Raw genomic sequence first — 12,734 nt, 5'->3', positions numbered from 1 at the left:
TTCTGTGCCTGGCATACAATACACTCTAAAATGATAGCTGCAATTATTTCTATTTATTGAGATATTTGTTCTCAAATCGCTATATTTATGTCTTTACAATTCTTGTCATATAATGTCATTCAGGCTAAACTCCTAAAAGATCAAAAATAATTTTTCTAGCTTTTGTGAAGAACATGGAAAGCAGCATACAGATCAATATCTTTAACCCTCTTTAGTGTTCTTCATCAAGCCGTCTGTTCCTAGGCTTTATCACCTTGTACTCAAATCCCTTATCCTCTTTATTGTTCTCCTCCTATTTAAGCTAATGTCCCCTCATAAGCCTGTGAGATCCTTTATTCCCCAGAGTGCCTAGGCAATAATCAGGGACAAGCTCCTGCCAGAAAAACTGTTACCTCAGACATTATTGTTTGCTGTGGTCTCATCCTTGACACAAAAATGAAAATGGGGCCTCCCTGGTGGCGCAGTGGTTGAGAGTCCGCCTGCCGATGCAGGGGATACGGGTTCGTGCCCCGGTCTGGGAGGATCCCATATGCCGCGGAGCGGCTGGGCCCGTGAGCCATGGCCGCTGGGCCTGCGCATCCGGAGCCTGTGCTCCGCAACGGGAGAGGCCACAACAGTGAGAGGCCCGCATACCGCAAAAAGAAAAAAAAAAAAAAAATGAAAATGGCTCTGTTTGAAGGGACTTATAATTTGTGATCTAAAATAGATCATAGGGGCTTAGAAAAGCTAAGCAGGAACTAGATTTGACTTGTAAAATGGAATATTTATTCCATTGCCTTATGCAGATAAATGTTTGTGAAGTATTTTTTATTAATATGCTAAGTAGTGGTGCTCCACTGAGAAATAATTGCCTTTCATGTCTCTAGAACCCACCACTAACTGATGTGTCACAACTAGGAAGGAAATAGTTCTCAGCTAAAGTAGTTAAATTCTGTCATCACTCACTAACACGTGTAGAAGGAAGCAGGAAGTATGGATGTCACTAGGTCAGGTTACAATACCTTTCTGTATTTAAAGTCAATAGCCCTTCCTGATTCTGCTTTCACACTATACACCAGGTAAGAGAAGTCTCCCAGTCTTTTCTAGTGCCTAGTTCCCCACAGCCAGGTATCATTTAATTGTATAAACCTCTTGCCACAAAGATGGCAAACAATAAAATCTTATTGGATACTAATGTCCCTTAGCTGAGGCTCCTGCAGATAATGTTCTGGCCTTTTAGTAAAGAGACTCCTTGGGCTTTTTAGTAATAGGGCACTTTGAGGTGTTTCTTTTTTCTCTTATGTTCTTAAAAATATACCTACCATTGGACATAAGATGAATCCAATGAAATATTAGATAGCTGAATAAAACTGAAGGTAAATGGAGAGTGACTCCTGACTGACTTGCCCAGGGGACAGACTCCCATCCGTTGTTTGTGGTTTGCAGACCCTGTTTTAGAGACATGGTGATAAGATGTCATTATATGGCCTGTGGAATCTGTCTATGCCCACAAGTCTACTTTCCAATGAACTCCCAGGTGATGTACTGTTGCTGGTCTGAGAACCACATGAAGTACGTGCTCTGTTCACGTGAGCATGTGTGGACGTGGCTCTTTTACACAGTTCCAGGTACCAAGGGCTGGAGTTGCTCCCTCAGCCAGATCAGCTGCTTCAGACTTAGGCATGAGGCTTTATAGTGTTGGTTAGAGTTGAAGACTGTGGAACTAACTCTGACTCATTACTACTTCCATTCTGAGTTCCAGAAGCTGGGGCAGGGAAGCAGGAAGAATAGTTTTTTTTTAAAGAGAGAGATATGCTAGATTTTTCTTCATTTTGGAATAAGAAACTGTTGTTTCTTAACAACTGTTGAAACTGTTGAAATGACTGGGTTAGATGTTGTATTTGGTGGCAAGAGAAAGTCTAGTGTAACCACTGTGTCTATAATGTTACTGAATTTTAAATGTCCACGTTCACACCTTTTTCTCCCTTTTGCCTCTCTTCAGGAAAGCTGCTGAGTTTGCTGGCCATAGGCTTATTTTAATACATCTTATATATTCTTCATACATATTGTTGACTAATTAATAAATGGATTTCCTCATCTGAAAGTATCCATTGAGCACAAGAGCCTGGATTCCATTGGGCTGCTGCTGTCATGTCTTCTTCACTAAACCTGACCTGGGCTTAGCCCATGTTTGCTCATCTCATACCGGGGAGCTCTGGTGCTCAGTCTATTTCATTCTGTACTGGGCCCTTTTACCTCATACCTGCCTTAATCATGGTACTTGAGTTTACTGAGTTCCTGCTCTCTGACTTCATCTTCTGTTTTTGGCTCTGAATTTGCCCCTTGGACTTGATGACAAGATTTTGCTTCTCCAGATTAATAATTAACCCCTGCCAGACCTCCCTAATATAGTTTTACTCTCACCCTCTGGCTTCATTCACTCCCAGCGGCTGTGAGTAAATACCTTTCTCAAGTCCTTCTAGCCTCTGGGACCCTGCCCAAGGCTGGCCTGCCTTCCTCCTCACCCCCACTGGAAAAAAAAATCAGACATCAAAAGCCTTACAATACACTATTAGAGCAAAATAGAGCATTTCCTACTAAAAGTATATGACCCAAAGGGGGAAATCCTGAGTCACTGAAAAAAAATTGTTAGATTTTTTTTCTTTTGAGAGAAAGGAATACAAAAGAGTCGATTCATTTGCTATTGAATAAAAAGTCTTTTAATCTATGTACTTAAAAAATATGTGACTTTCCTTTTGTTAGAAGGCTGATGGAAGTGGAAAGAGGGAGACTGAGGCCAAGCAGAGGAGAAAAGGTGGGAGCAGCAGCCCCAGCAGAGACCAGATAAGGCAGACTAGGGCCAGGATCCAAGCCCTTGTTTGGAAGCTAAGAAATCAACAAGTGCGCATAATTATTTTGTTACACGAAACATGTGTAGGGAAAGTATAATTTTTAGATACAGACAATTATTTGATAGGGGTCTACTTCACCTTAGAAAAAAATTTCCAGATAAATCAGTAGCTGTAAATAAAAATCTAGGTTTGTAGTCAAGTTTTAATCAATAGCGGGGAAGCATATTTTCTCTTAAATATATAGTTCTCTAGTCCCAAGCACTTTATTTTAAATAGGGTCACTTCTAACATTCATAGGCATGGGGCAAGAGTACAGATAGAGGCCCATATACCATAAGCCTAAATATTTAAAAGTTATGCATAGAGCTAAGAAGTTATTAGATAAAATATGTTTTATCTTCCTACCTTAACAAATATATTTGCATAACAACTTGGAAGGCAAGGCTCAAATTTAGAATTATTGGACTCCTGGGGCTGTGGCCTGGGGTGGTGTGGCAGCGTGGGAGGAGCTGGCCTACTGGTGTTGGTGATCACCCTCAGGAATCTTGACCCGGAAAGAGGCCCACACAGGACCTGGAAGTGGGCTCAGGAATTCCAGATTCCCGAGCACCCAGAATGTGCTCTAGAAGTGGGTCCCAGGCTCCAGATGCGTATGTCTCCTGATTCTACAGAATCCTATGGCCATCAGAGGAAGGTTAGAATGGTACCTTTTCAAGTTCAGGGCTCAAAGCAGAGGCCCCTTGCATGAGCCCAGTGGGTGGTATAATCTGTCACCTGGGAACCACCCTTTATAATTCCTACTCTACTACAAAGCCCCTGTCTTTTGCTTCTTTTCTTGTCTACTGTCTTCCCTCCAAATACACAGAGGTTACCAACTGTTCTGCTCAGATACTAGTTTTACTAAATAGGACACAAGGATGGTATCTTCCATTATTTCTCTCTTTGTTTCCAATTCCCTCTACTAATTATCTGGGACCTTTCTTATTAGCAAAGTTAACCCAGGGGAGGAAAGAATGTGGGTGGCAATAAGTCTGGGGAAGAGACATGGCGTTTTGTTTTCACTGAGGAGAAGGCCTTAAGAATACTACTGTTCTCAGGGTTTGTGGCAGATTCCACCCCTGGGTAGAGGAGCGGTGGCCCCTGTAACAGTCACACTGGGAGGGAGGGAACACTGCTTGCTGACCACAGCTGGAGGAACAGAAAATGCACGATGGAACAGGCCTCTGAGCAGACCATTTTGAATGAAAGGAAAATGAAAAATGTCAACACCATTATCAGATAGGTATTTATTTAGTACTCATGTAGTGGGCACTGAGCACACACTGGGCCCCCGGAATACTCACAGGGAACAGGAGTCAAAAGGGAATACACATCTCTCATCAAATCATAACCCATGTTTCTGTGAAGGTTCCAGTGTTTTTGTACAGATACCAGTGAGATTCAAAGGAAACTGCCTTAAGCCCATTCTCCTGTATGGTAAGAGACCTCAGTCTCTCCTGGAATTCTGGAGGTGGGGGTGTGCCTTATGCCTTTCCTTGTTACTGATTGGTTCAATGGATGGATCGGTTCACCATCTATAGTGGGCTGTTGCTGTTTTCCACCACATTGCCCCAAGATGTGAAATGACCACTTTCATTTTCCCCAGAAAATACTCCTCGCACAGGATATTTGTGTATGTGTTAAGCTTTGCTGAAGATTTGGAGGCAATGAAGAAGTTTTATATTGCCATATTGCTTGTTCCTTTCTCTTCCCTTAAAGACGCCTTGGGAATTCCCTGGTGGTCCAGTGGTTAGTACTCTGCGCTTTCACTTCTGAGGGCTTGGGTTCAATCCCTGGTCGGGGAACTAAGATCTCGCAAGCCACACAGCACAGACAGAAAATAAATAAATAAATGAAAAAGACTCCTAATTTTCCTGATCCCCTTCCACGGGGCTCCCCTTTTATAATTTTATTTTCCTTTTTTTGTTAGAGCCAAGGACTCAGTAATGTGTCATGCCAATTTGTGGATCATCAGTTCTAGTTCCCATCCTGAGACTCAGAAGGACCAACTGAGGCTTGCAAAGGCCACCACTCCCTTCTTCCATTTCTGTGAGGGGAAACAGGCAGTGTGAAGAAATTTTTGTTTGCTATATGAATTACATCATTGCCTTTAAAAGGCAGCAGCTGTAGTCAATTTTGGTTTTAAATAACATTACATATTTTCTTTCTCAGTTTACGCAATGATCACAAAGTAAGCTACGAGCTCTTTGAATTCTTTTAGTCCCTCAGGGATGTATAGTGTCAACCACATTGACCAAAAAAAGTATTCTATAAGTATATGATAATATGATTATAATATAATAATATATGTGCAATAGAATTATAATATTTAATTTAATATTATAATATACCTATAATAATTATTATCATCATTATTATTATTGGCAGTAGGTACATTTTGCTCCAAGGATAATTGAAGGTTTTTGAACAGAGGAATGATGTGACCAGACCTTAGTTTTAGACAGGGCATGAAGGATAGTAGGAGAAGAGAGAGATGAAAGGCAAGAGACCAGTGGTGGAGTTATTTTACAGTAGCTTAGGTCAGAGGTCATGAGCTAGGATTATGGCAGTGGGAATTGGGTGAAAGGAATAGATTTAATGATTCGATGTAGAGGTATTGACAATAGATTCAGACATTAAATGAAAACTAACTTGGGTTTAAGCGGGGACACTAGTGACAAACTGAGTCTGTGGTGTAACCTAACTGTAGACGTGTGTATGTCCAGTGCTAGGGGTATCCCACAGAATAGGCCAGAGCACTGGGCTGTGCTTCAGTGTTAAGAAGTAACCACCATTATCTGAGTATTAGAAGCAGTTTGCTGCATAAGGGCCTATAAATAGTATTCATCTAGAGAAGGAGGCGAGGAGGAAACTAAAGATCAAAAGGAAGTCATGTAGGAAGCAGGAAATCAATGACAGAATGTACAGTACGGGCAGTAAGAATTGGCCCTTTCAGCTTCTTTTAGAAATGAATGTCTGTAGTCAAAGGCCACATTGTCCTTTTATAGTCTACATCACCTTCCTTTTTAAAAAATATTTATTTATTTATTTGGTTGTGCCGGGTCTTAGTTGTGGCACGTGGGCTCCTTAGTTGCGGCAGGTGGGTTCCTTAGTTGAGGCTTGAGGGCTCCTTAGCTGTGGCATGCAAACTCTTAGTTGTGGCACGCATGTGGGATCTAGTTCCCTGGCCAGGGATCGAAGCCGGGCCCCCTGCATTGGGAGTGAGGAGTCTTAACCACTGTGCCACCAGGGAAGTCCCACCTTCCTTTTTTTTTTCTGGATTAGGTGAAGGCTATGTGTCAGAGAAGGATTTGGACTTCTAATGCCTGGTCTTGCTCATGAAATCTCCTTAAAGACTATGATTGTATTTTTGCATGCCTTACACATGGTGGGTACCTAAAAATAGCAAAAGAATTCACTGAATGGTATTAATTCCCATTTTGTTGCTCCTGTAGTGGATCTAAATAAGGAGGCAAGCGTTCTGGCACTATATTCAGTATCATTTACTGGCAAGTAAGAGCAGAGCTGCCACTTGTGTGTGATCTCTGGCCCAGGGGAGGAGAAAAAGGACACTGCTTGGGGGAAGCTAGCCCACTTAAACACTGTTGCAGGGGCAGCATCCCTGATTAGCACTTGTAACCTTCTTTGAGCAGGTCTCATTTTTCAGTGCCTCAGTTTTCCTTCCTTTCTTTTCCTATAGTCAATGCTTTCTCATAATCAATGTCCCTCAGGCCTTACACTTTTCTCTTGGGTGCTCCTAGAGTACTTTACTCATCCATGGATCTCCCTAGTTCTTGGTATTGTTCTCATTTCTTCTGACCTCAGGATTTCATCTCTTCTTTGACTAGGAACGTTACCTAACATGCTAGGGTAAGGGTAACCTAAGGTAACATTTTGATGCTTTTCAAATCCAGATTTTTTTTTCCAGCAGACAAAACTATCATCCATTTACTTCTCTATGAGGAGCTGCTATGATCTGCAGGCTTGTCTACAGACCATAAGTAACATGGGAAAAACCCTAATGCTGATTCAGTTCAGTAACCTGGAAAGCGGTAGTCAGAGGGTACCTATAGTCACTCAACTATACCACTTATAGCTGGATGGTAGCTCTCCAAGTCAGGAAATAAGCACATATTTATAATTTAGAAAACATTCCTAGTGTTCAGTACACATAGAGCTCAATATGGGCCATTTGTCTCATTAAAAAAGGAGAGTTTGGTGCAGTCTCACATCTCCTATCCCTTGAATGCTCTGTCAGTTTCCAGTAGCCCGAATTTGGCCTGCCTCCCAGGGCTGACCTACTCAGGGGACAGAGTGACTTAGTCACTCCATTCCCCCGCCTTTCCTCATTGCCTCAGCCAATGTGTTGGCAGTCTAATTATTTGCTTTTCCTCCAAACCTAAGGGTGTGTCACCTGTGAGGTGGAGATGAAGCTGATCCACCTGGATGGCATTCCAATCAGGTAAGGTAGCACTTGCTCTCTTCAAAGCCTCAGGAACTGGCTTCTCTTCTTTACCTACCTGTTGCTAGGCCTCTGATGGCCTTAAACTCCCATTCTTACATCCTCAGGGGATTTGTCAGGACCAGAATAGGAACAAGCCCAAATCTTGCCAACAGCCTTGTAGTTAATGTCCTAACATAGCTCTCCTGGGGACCAGCACTTGCAATAATTGAGAGCTGATAGGTTCTATTTACAACAATGTACCTCCAGTGATCTTTACTACTTCTAGGGCCTGGAGGCAGGATCTTCTGCTTAGTATTTCCCCTAGTGTCTAATCTTAGGAACCCTTTAGAAGATGTGGGAATGTAAATGGTATCACTGAACTCTTCTCTCTTGCTGTTTTATTATTCCTAGGTTCTTAACTTAATTGATTAAATAGTTGACTGATGAGCAAATGCTTGTGAAGACTAACAGTTCAAGGCAATTGTTAGATTCCAATTGACTGGTAAAGCCATTTATAGTTTAGGATTTTATGGGAAGTCTTCAAAAGGACATGATACAGGTTGGGCCTTGAACTCTAGGGAGAAAACTTATAGACAGATGAAAGGAAGGTGGGTAGTAGCATGGTAGAGTCCTCTAACCGGCTTGCTAGTGCTGCTTGCATGTCTCTTCCCGACTCTGTGTTCAGTGACGTCATATTAGTGGCATGAAATTATCAGGAGTAGAAATATTTACACAATGGAAATTGGTAAAGGCTATAAATCAGGGCCTTTTCCACCTGGAGAGCTGGTTGTTAATATTTACCATTGATGTAAAGAAAGCAGAACACCATTGGAGAGATGGAAATTAGCAAGTCACATTCTGGAGTTAGTACTAGACTGGGGTCAGATTGTACAGGGCAGACTGAGGAATTTTGGCTTTATCCTATAGATATCGAGGAATTGTTGATGGCTCTATATTAGCTGAGATGCTTTTTGTTACAAGCAATAGAAAAACTAAGTTCAATATTGTTTAAACAATAAGGAAGACGTATTCTTATATAATAAGAATTTCAAGGAGGACGGCTGAGGGTTGGCTAATTCAGCAGTTCACCCAAGACCCAGATTCTTTTCATTTTTTTTGCTCTGCCATCCTTAGTATGTCACCTTGTCCTCCAAACAGAACAGCAGTTCCAAATCCAGCAACACTCAGCAGCAAAAGAGAATCATTTCTTATTTCTCTTTGTCTCTTTGTAGGAGCAAGCAAGTCCATCAGATTTCCTCAAATCTCACATTGGAGAGAATTTTATCATAGTCCTAAACCAAGTACTGACAAGGGGAATGGAACCCCATGATTGGTTTAGATCCATCAGTGTTTCACCCATCTCCCTCCCACTCAGCCCCCACCCCTCCACTGGAGTCAATCTCCCCTGAAGCCCATGGTCACATAGAGAAGGATGGCTGCTTAAACATGATCAGGATTCTATAAGCAAGGGAGGGGAAGGGGGATGGACAGCGGTTAAGCAAGCAACATGTTGCTACAGCTTTTGAAAAGAGAGAAAATATCAGTGAAACATTTTAGGAAGCATAATCTAGCAATGGTATGCGAGCAGATAGAAGGCCTGGAAATAGACCCAGTTATATTATTATGAGTCTAGATGTGACTCTATTATAAAATAGAGTCTGATATGTACTACCAAAGCAATGGTTCTCAACTGCCAATTCATTCATTCATTCACTCAATAGATATGTAATGAATGACTGCCATGGGTAAAGCATTATGCTAGGTACTATAGATAAAACGGTGAACATATCTGGTGGAGCTTTTTAACTGATGAATCAAATATCGATGAAATAATCTACAAGTAAATGTAAATTTATAACTTGGTTAAGTGTTATGAAGGAACCCAAGATGTTTGTTTTCTACTTTTTAAATTGAGGTAAAGTTCACATGGTGAAATGTGCAGATCTTAAGTACACAATTTGATGTACATGTGTAACAGCTACCTCATCAAGATATAGAACATTTCCATCACCTCAAAAAGTTCCCTTATGCCCCCTTTCTATTCAATCCCCACTTCCCCCCAATATGCAACCATAGTTCTTTTTTTTTCTTTAATAAATTTATTTATTTATTTTTGGCTGCCTTGGGTCTTTGTTGCTGCATGCAGGCTTTCTCTAGTTGCGGTGAGCAGGGGCTACTCTCTGTTGCTGCGCGCGGGCTTCTCATTGCGGTGGCTTCTCTTGTTGCGGAGCATGGGCTCTAGGTGCACAGGCTTCAGTAGTTCTGGCACTCGGGCTCAGTAGTTGTGGCTCGCAGGCTCTAGAGCGCAGACTCAGTAGTTGTGGTGCATGGGCTTAGTTACTCTGCAGCATGTGGGATCTTCCCGGACCAGGGCTCGAACCCATGTCCCCCTTCATTGGCAGGTGGATTCTTAACCACAGTGCCACCAGGGAAGTCCCTGCAACCACAGTTCTGATTTCTATCATCATGGTTACTTTTGCCTGTTCTTGAATTTCATATAAATGGCTTCTTTTTCTCAACAAATGATTTTAAGATTTATCCATGTTGTTGTGTTTAAAGGGAGTTCATTTCTTAAAAATTGTATTCCATTGTTTGATTAGTGTATTTGTCATTTCTCTGTTGGTAGACATCTGAGATGTTTCCAGTTTGGGTTTATTATGAATAATGTTGCTATGAACATTTACGTAAAAGCTTTTTGTGGACATCTGTTTTCATTTCTATTGGGTAAATACCTACGAGTGGAATTGCTGGGTCACAGAGTAGGAAAACGTTTCACTTTATAAGAACAGTGGATATTTTTTAAAAATATAGATTCATGGTCCTCAGTCCTAAGAATTCTGAGTTAGTCATCTGAGTTTCCTAGGCACATACGGTATGTAGTTTTTAAGACTCCACAGAACCACTGGTCTAAATTATAGTGGTTGTAGTGGAAAGGAAGTTATTTTGGTTTGATTTTCTTCTCTACCACAAAAGCATATAAATGCAAACAATTGCCGGGTGGCTTTTTTGTTTGTTTTTTGTTTTCCTGGTTAGCTGCAAAATAGCTTTCTCTGAACATTTCCCCCTACTCTATCCATTAGCCCAGGTGTTGAAATAATCTCTCCTTTTAGTTTCTCTGCTGAAAGGCAAAGCTCTGTTTTTTCTGCTCTTGCTTAAAGTGAAGTGAAAACTCAGGGAGCTCCTTGGAGTAGCCCTTAGAATTGCTAAAATGAGTAAACAGGCCTTTAGGGTGGAGGAGAACTTTGTACTGAATGGCAGATAAGGCTGTGTGGCCCTGTGTATACTGGTAGTGTTTTCTCTGCTGTTTTTACTTTCCTTCCTGTTTTTCTACCTGCCAGCAAAAAATAATCACCTGTGTTCTGACTTCCCACAATGACACTGACAGTTGCTTCTGAGCATTTAGCATAGTGACAGCCTGAATGGCTGCACATCACTACAAAAGAGGTCCCCTACTTCTAGGCAGAGAACTTGACACATAGGAATAGGGAATCACTTAATGGATTAGGGGCTGGCTGAGCTGGGACCAGGACCCAGGTGGCCTGGCTCCCAGCCCGGCTGACCACACTGCTACCCATACAGCCTGGGCTGACCCAAAACAAGCAGCCCATTGAGCAACTGCACAAACAACAATGAGTGATGGATGGTCACAGCAAGAAACAGGCACAAAGCAACTGCAACCCCATCACTTCCTGGCCCCTAAATTTCCAGGCAAGCCTATAAAGTGTGGTCACTTAAATGAGTTTGACCAGCAACTTGGCCCAGCTTTCAAATTTGGAAACTTTTTGTAGTCACTGCCAAAAGTAAAAGTCGGCCTTGTACTGAGGGGTGGAGAGGACCTTTGAACGTCATACTTGGTCATAATAAGTCTGCGGTAGTGGAGTTAAGACTAGAAAGACATAGTTAACAGATGGGCATAACCTGGTCCTGGGAGGGCCTTGGTGAAACAAGGCAGCTTTAGATTTTTGAGGCTCCTCATCTGTGGACCTTTCCTCCTACCTCAGATCTAGCTGGCAAGGGATGGGTGTGATCCACGGAGTTCTGTGACCAAGTCTCATCCTACTCCTCCTCAAATTTGCCACTGAACAGTATCCAAAATTTGTAGTCCCCACATGCTTGTCCCCCAAATGCCTCTGCCTGCCAACCTGTATTGTTGGTCCTGGATGTGCCTCATGCTAGGTACTCTGACCTGCTTGACCTTGGTATAGCCCTAGGCCCTAAATCTTCAACTCTAAATCCAGGATATTCCCAAGAGATACAGTTGTCTAGGAAGTTTCTTGTTTCAGATGTCAATTTTCTAGTCTTGAGCTGGATAATTCTAAAGTGTCTATGCTCCCCTCTTTCCCTTTAGAAACTGAAGACTTCAGAAAGTAGTGAGGGGACAGAAAAGTTGACTGTAATGTTTGTTTTTAAATAGGCCTAACGGGCACAACATTTTGAAAACGCAAACCAGTTGCCACAATGTTAGGAATCTGAATTAAAATTTAGCATTTCTTGGGCTTCCCTGGTGGCGCAGTGGTTAAGAATCCGTCTGCCAATGCAGGGGACAAGGGTTCGAGCCCTGGTCCGGGAAGATCCCACATGCCACGGAGCAACTCAGTCCGAGCGCCACAGCTACTGAGCCTGAGCGCTAGAGCCCACAAGCCACAACTATTGAAGCCCGCGTGCCTAGAGCCCGTGCCCTGCAACAACAGAAGCCACCGCAATGAGAAGCCCTCGCACCTCAACGAAGAGTAGCCCCCGCTCGCTGCAACTAGAGAAAGCCCCCATGCAGCAACGATGACCCAACACAGCCAAAAATAAATAAATAAAATAAATAAACTTTAAAAATACTTAGCATTTCTTTGGTCAGATTATAGCAGGGGCTGGCTCCGCTTTGTGTTTGTCATAAAGAGGTATTTATTAAATGGCTCTTCTTACTTGAAACTGTCCACGTTCATCTAATATTTATTCATTCAACAAATATGGAAGGTCTGCTAGTGCCAGGCAAGGCTTATGTTCCCATAGCCATAGGTCCTTGTAAATCACACAGCACATATGTGAGTTCTGCCTTATACAACACAGTTTTATGTGTTTTACTAAAGCGTAAGACCCTTGGTGCCTGGAATTATGTCTTATTCATTTTTGCGTCCCCAATATCAATGAGCACAGTGCCTCGCACGTAGTAGGGACTCAATATTTGTGAATTGAACTATGCTACAGCATAGTTGTTGTACAAGGCTGTTAAAAGGTATTACCAAAAAAGCACTACATAACTTGTTTTGCTTGCGCTAACAGTCTAAGGCAGATATGTCAATAGGGTATCATCATTATGCAAATAAATAAATACTGAGTATTTACAGAGAAAAGTATTCGATTGGCCAAAAAGTTCGTTCGGGTTTTCCCCTAACATCTTTCACTATGTTCACTGCAGGAGTGAAGGA

The sequence above is a fragment of the Mesoplodon mirus genome (genome assembly GCF_964341445.2).
Source record: "Mesoplodon mirus genome assembly, chromosome: 3".
NCBI lineage: Eukaryota > Metazoa > Chordata > Mammalia > Artiodactyla > Ziphiidae > Mesoplodon > Mesoplodon mirus.
Note: the sequence above shows the minus strand (reverse complement) of the source record.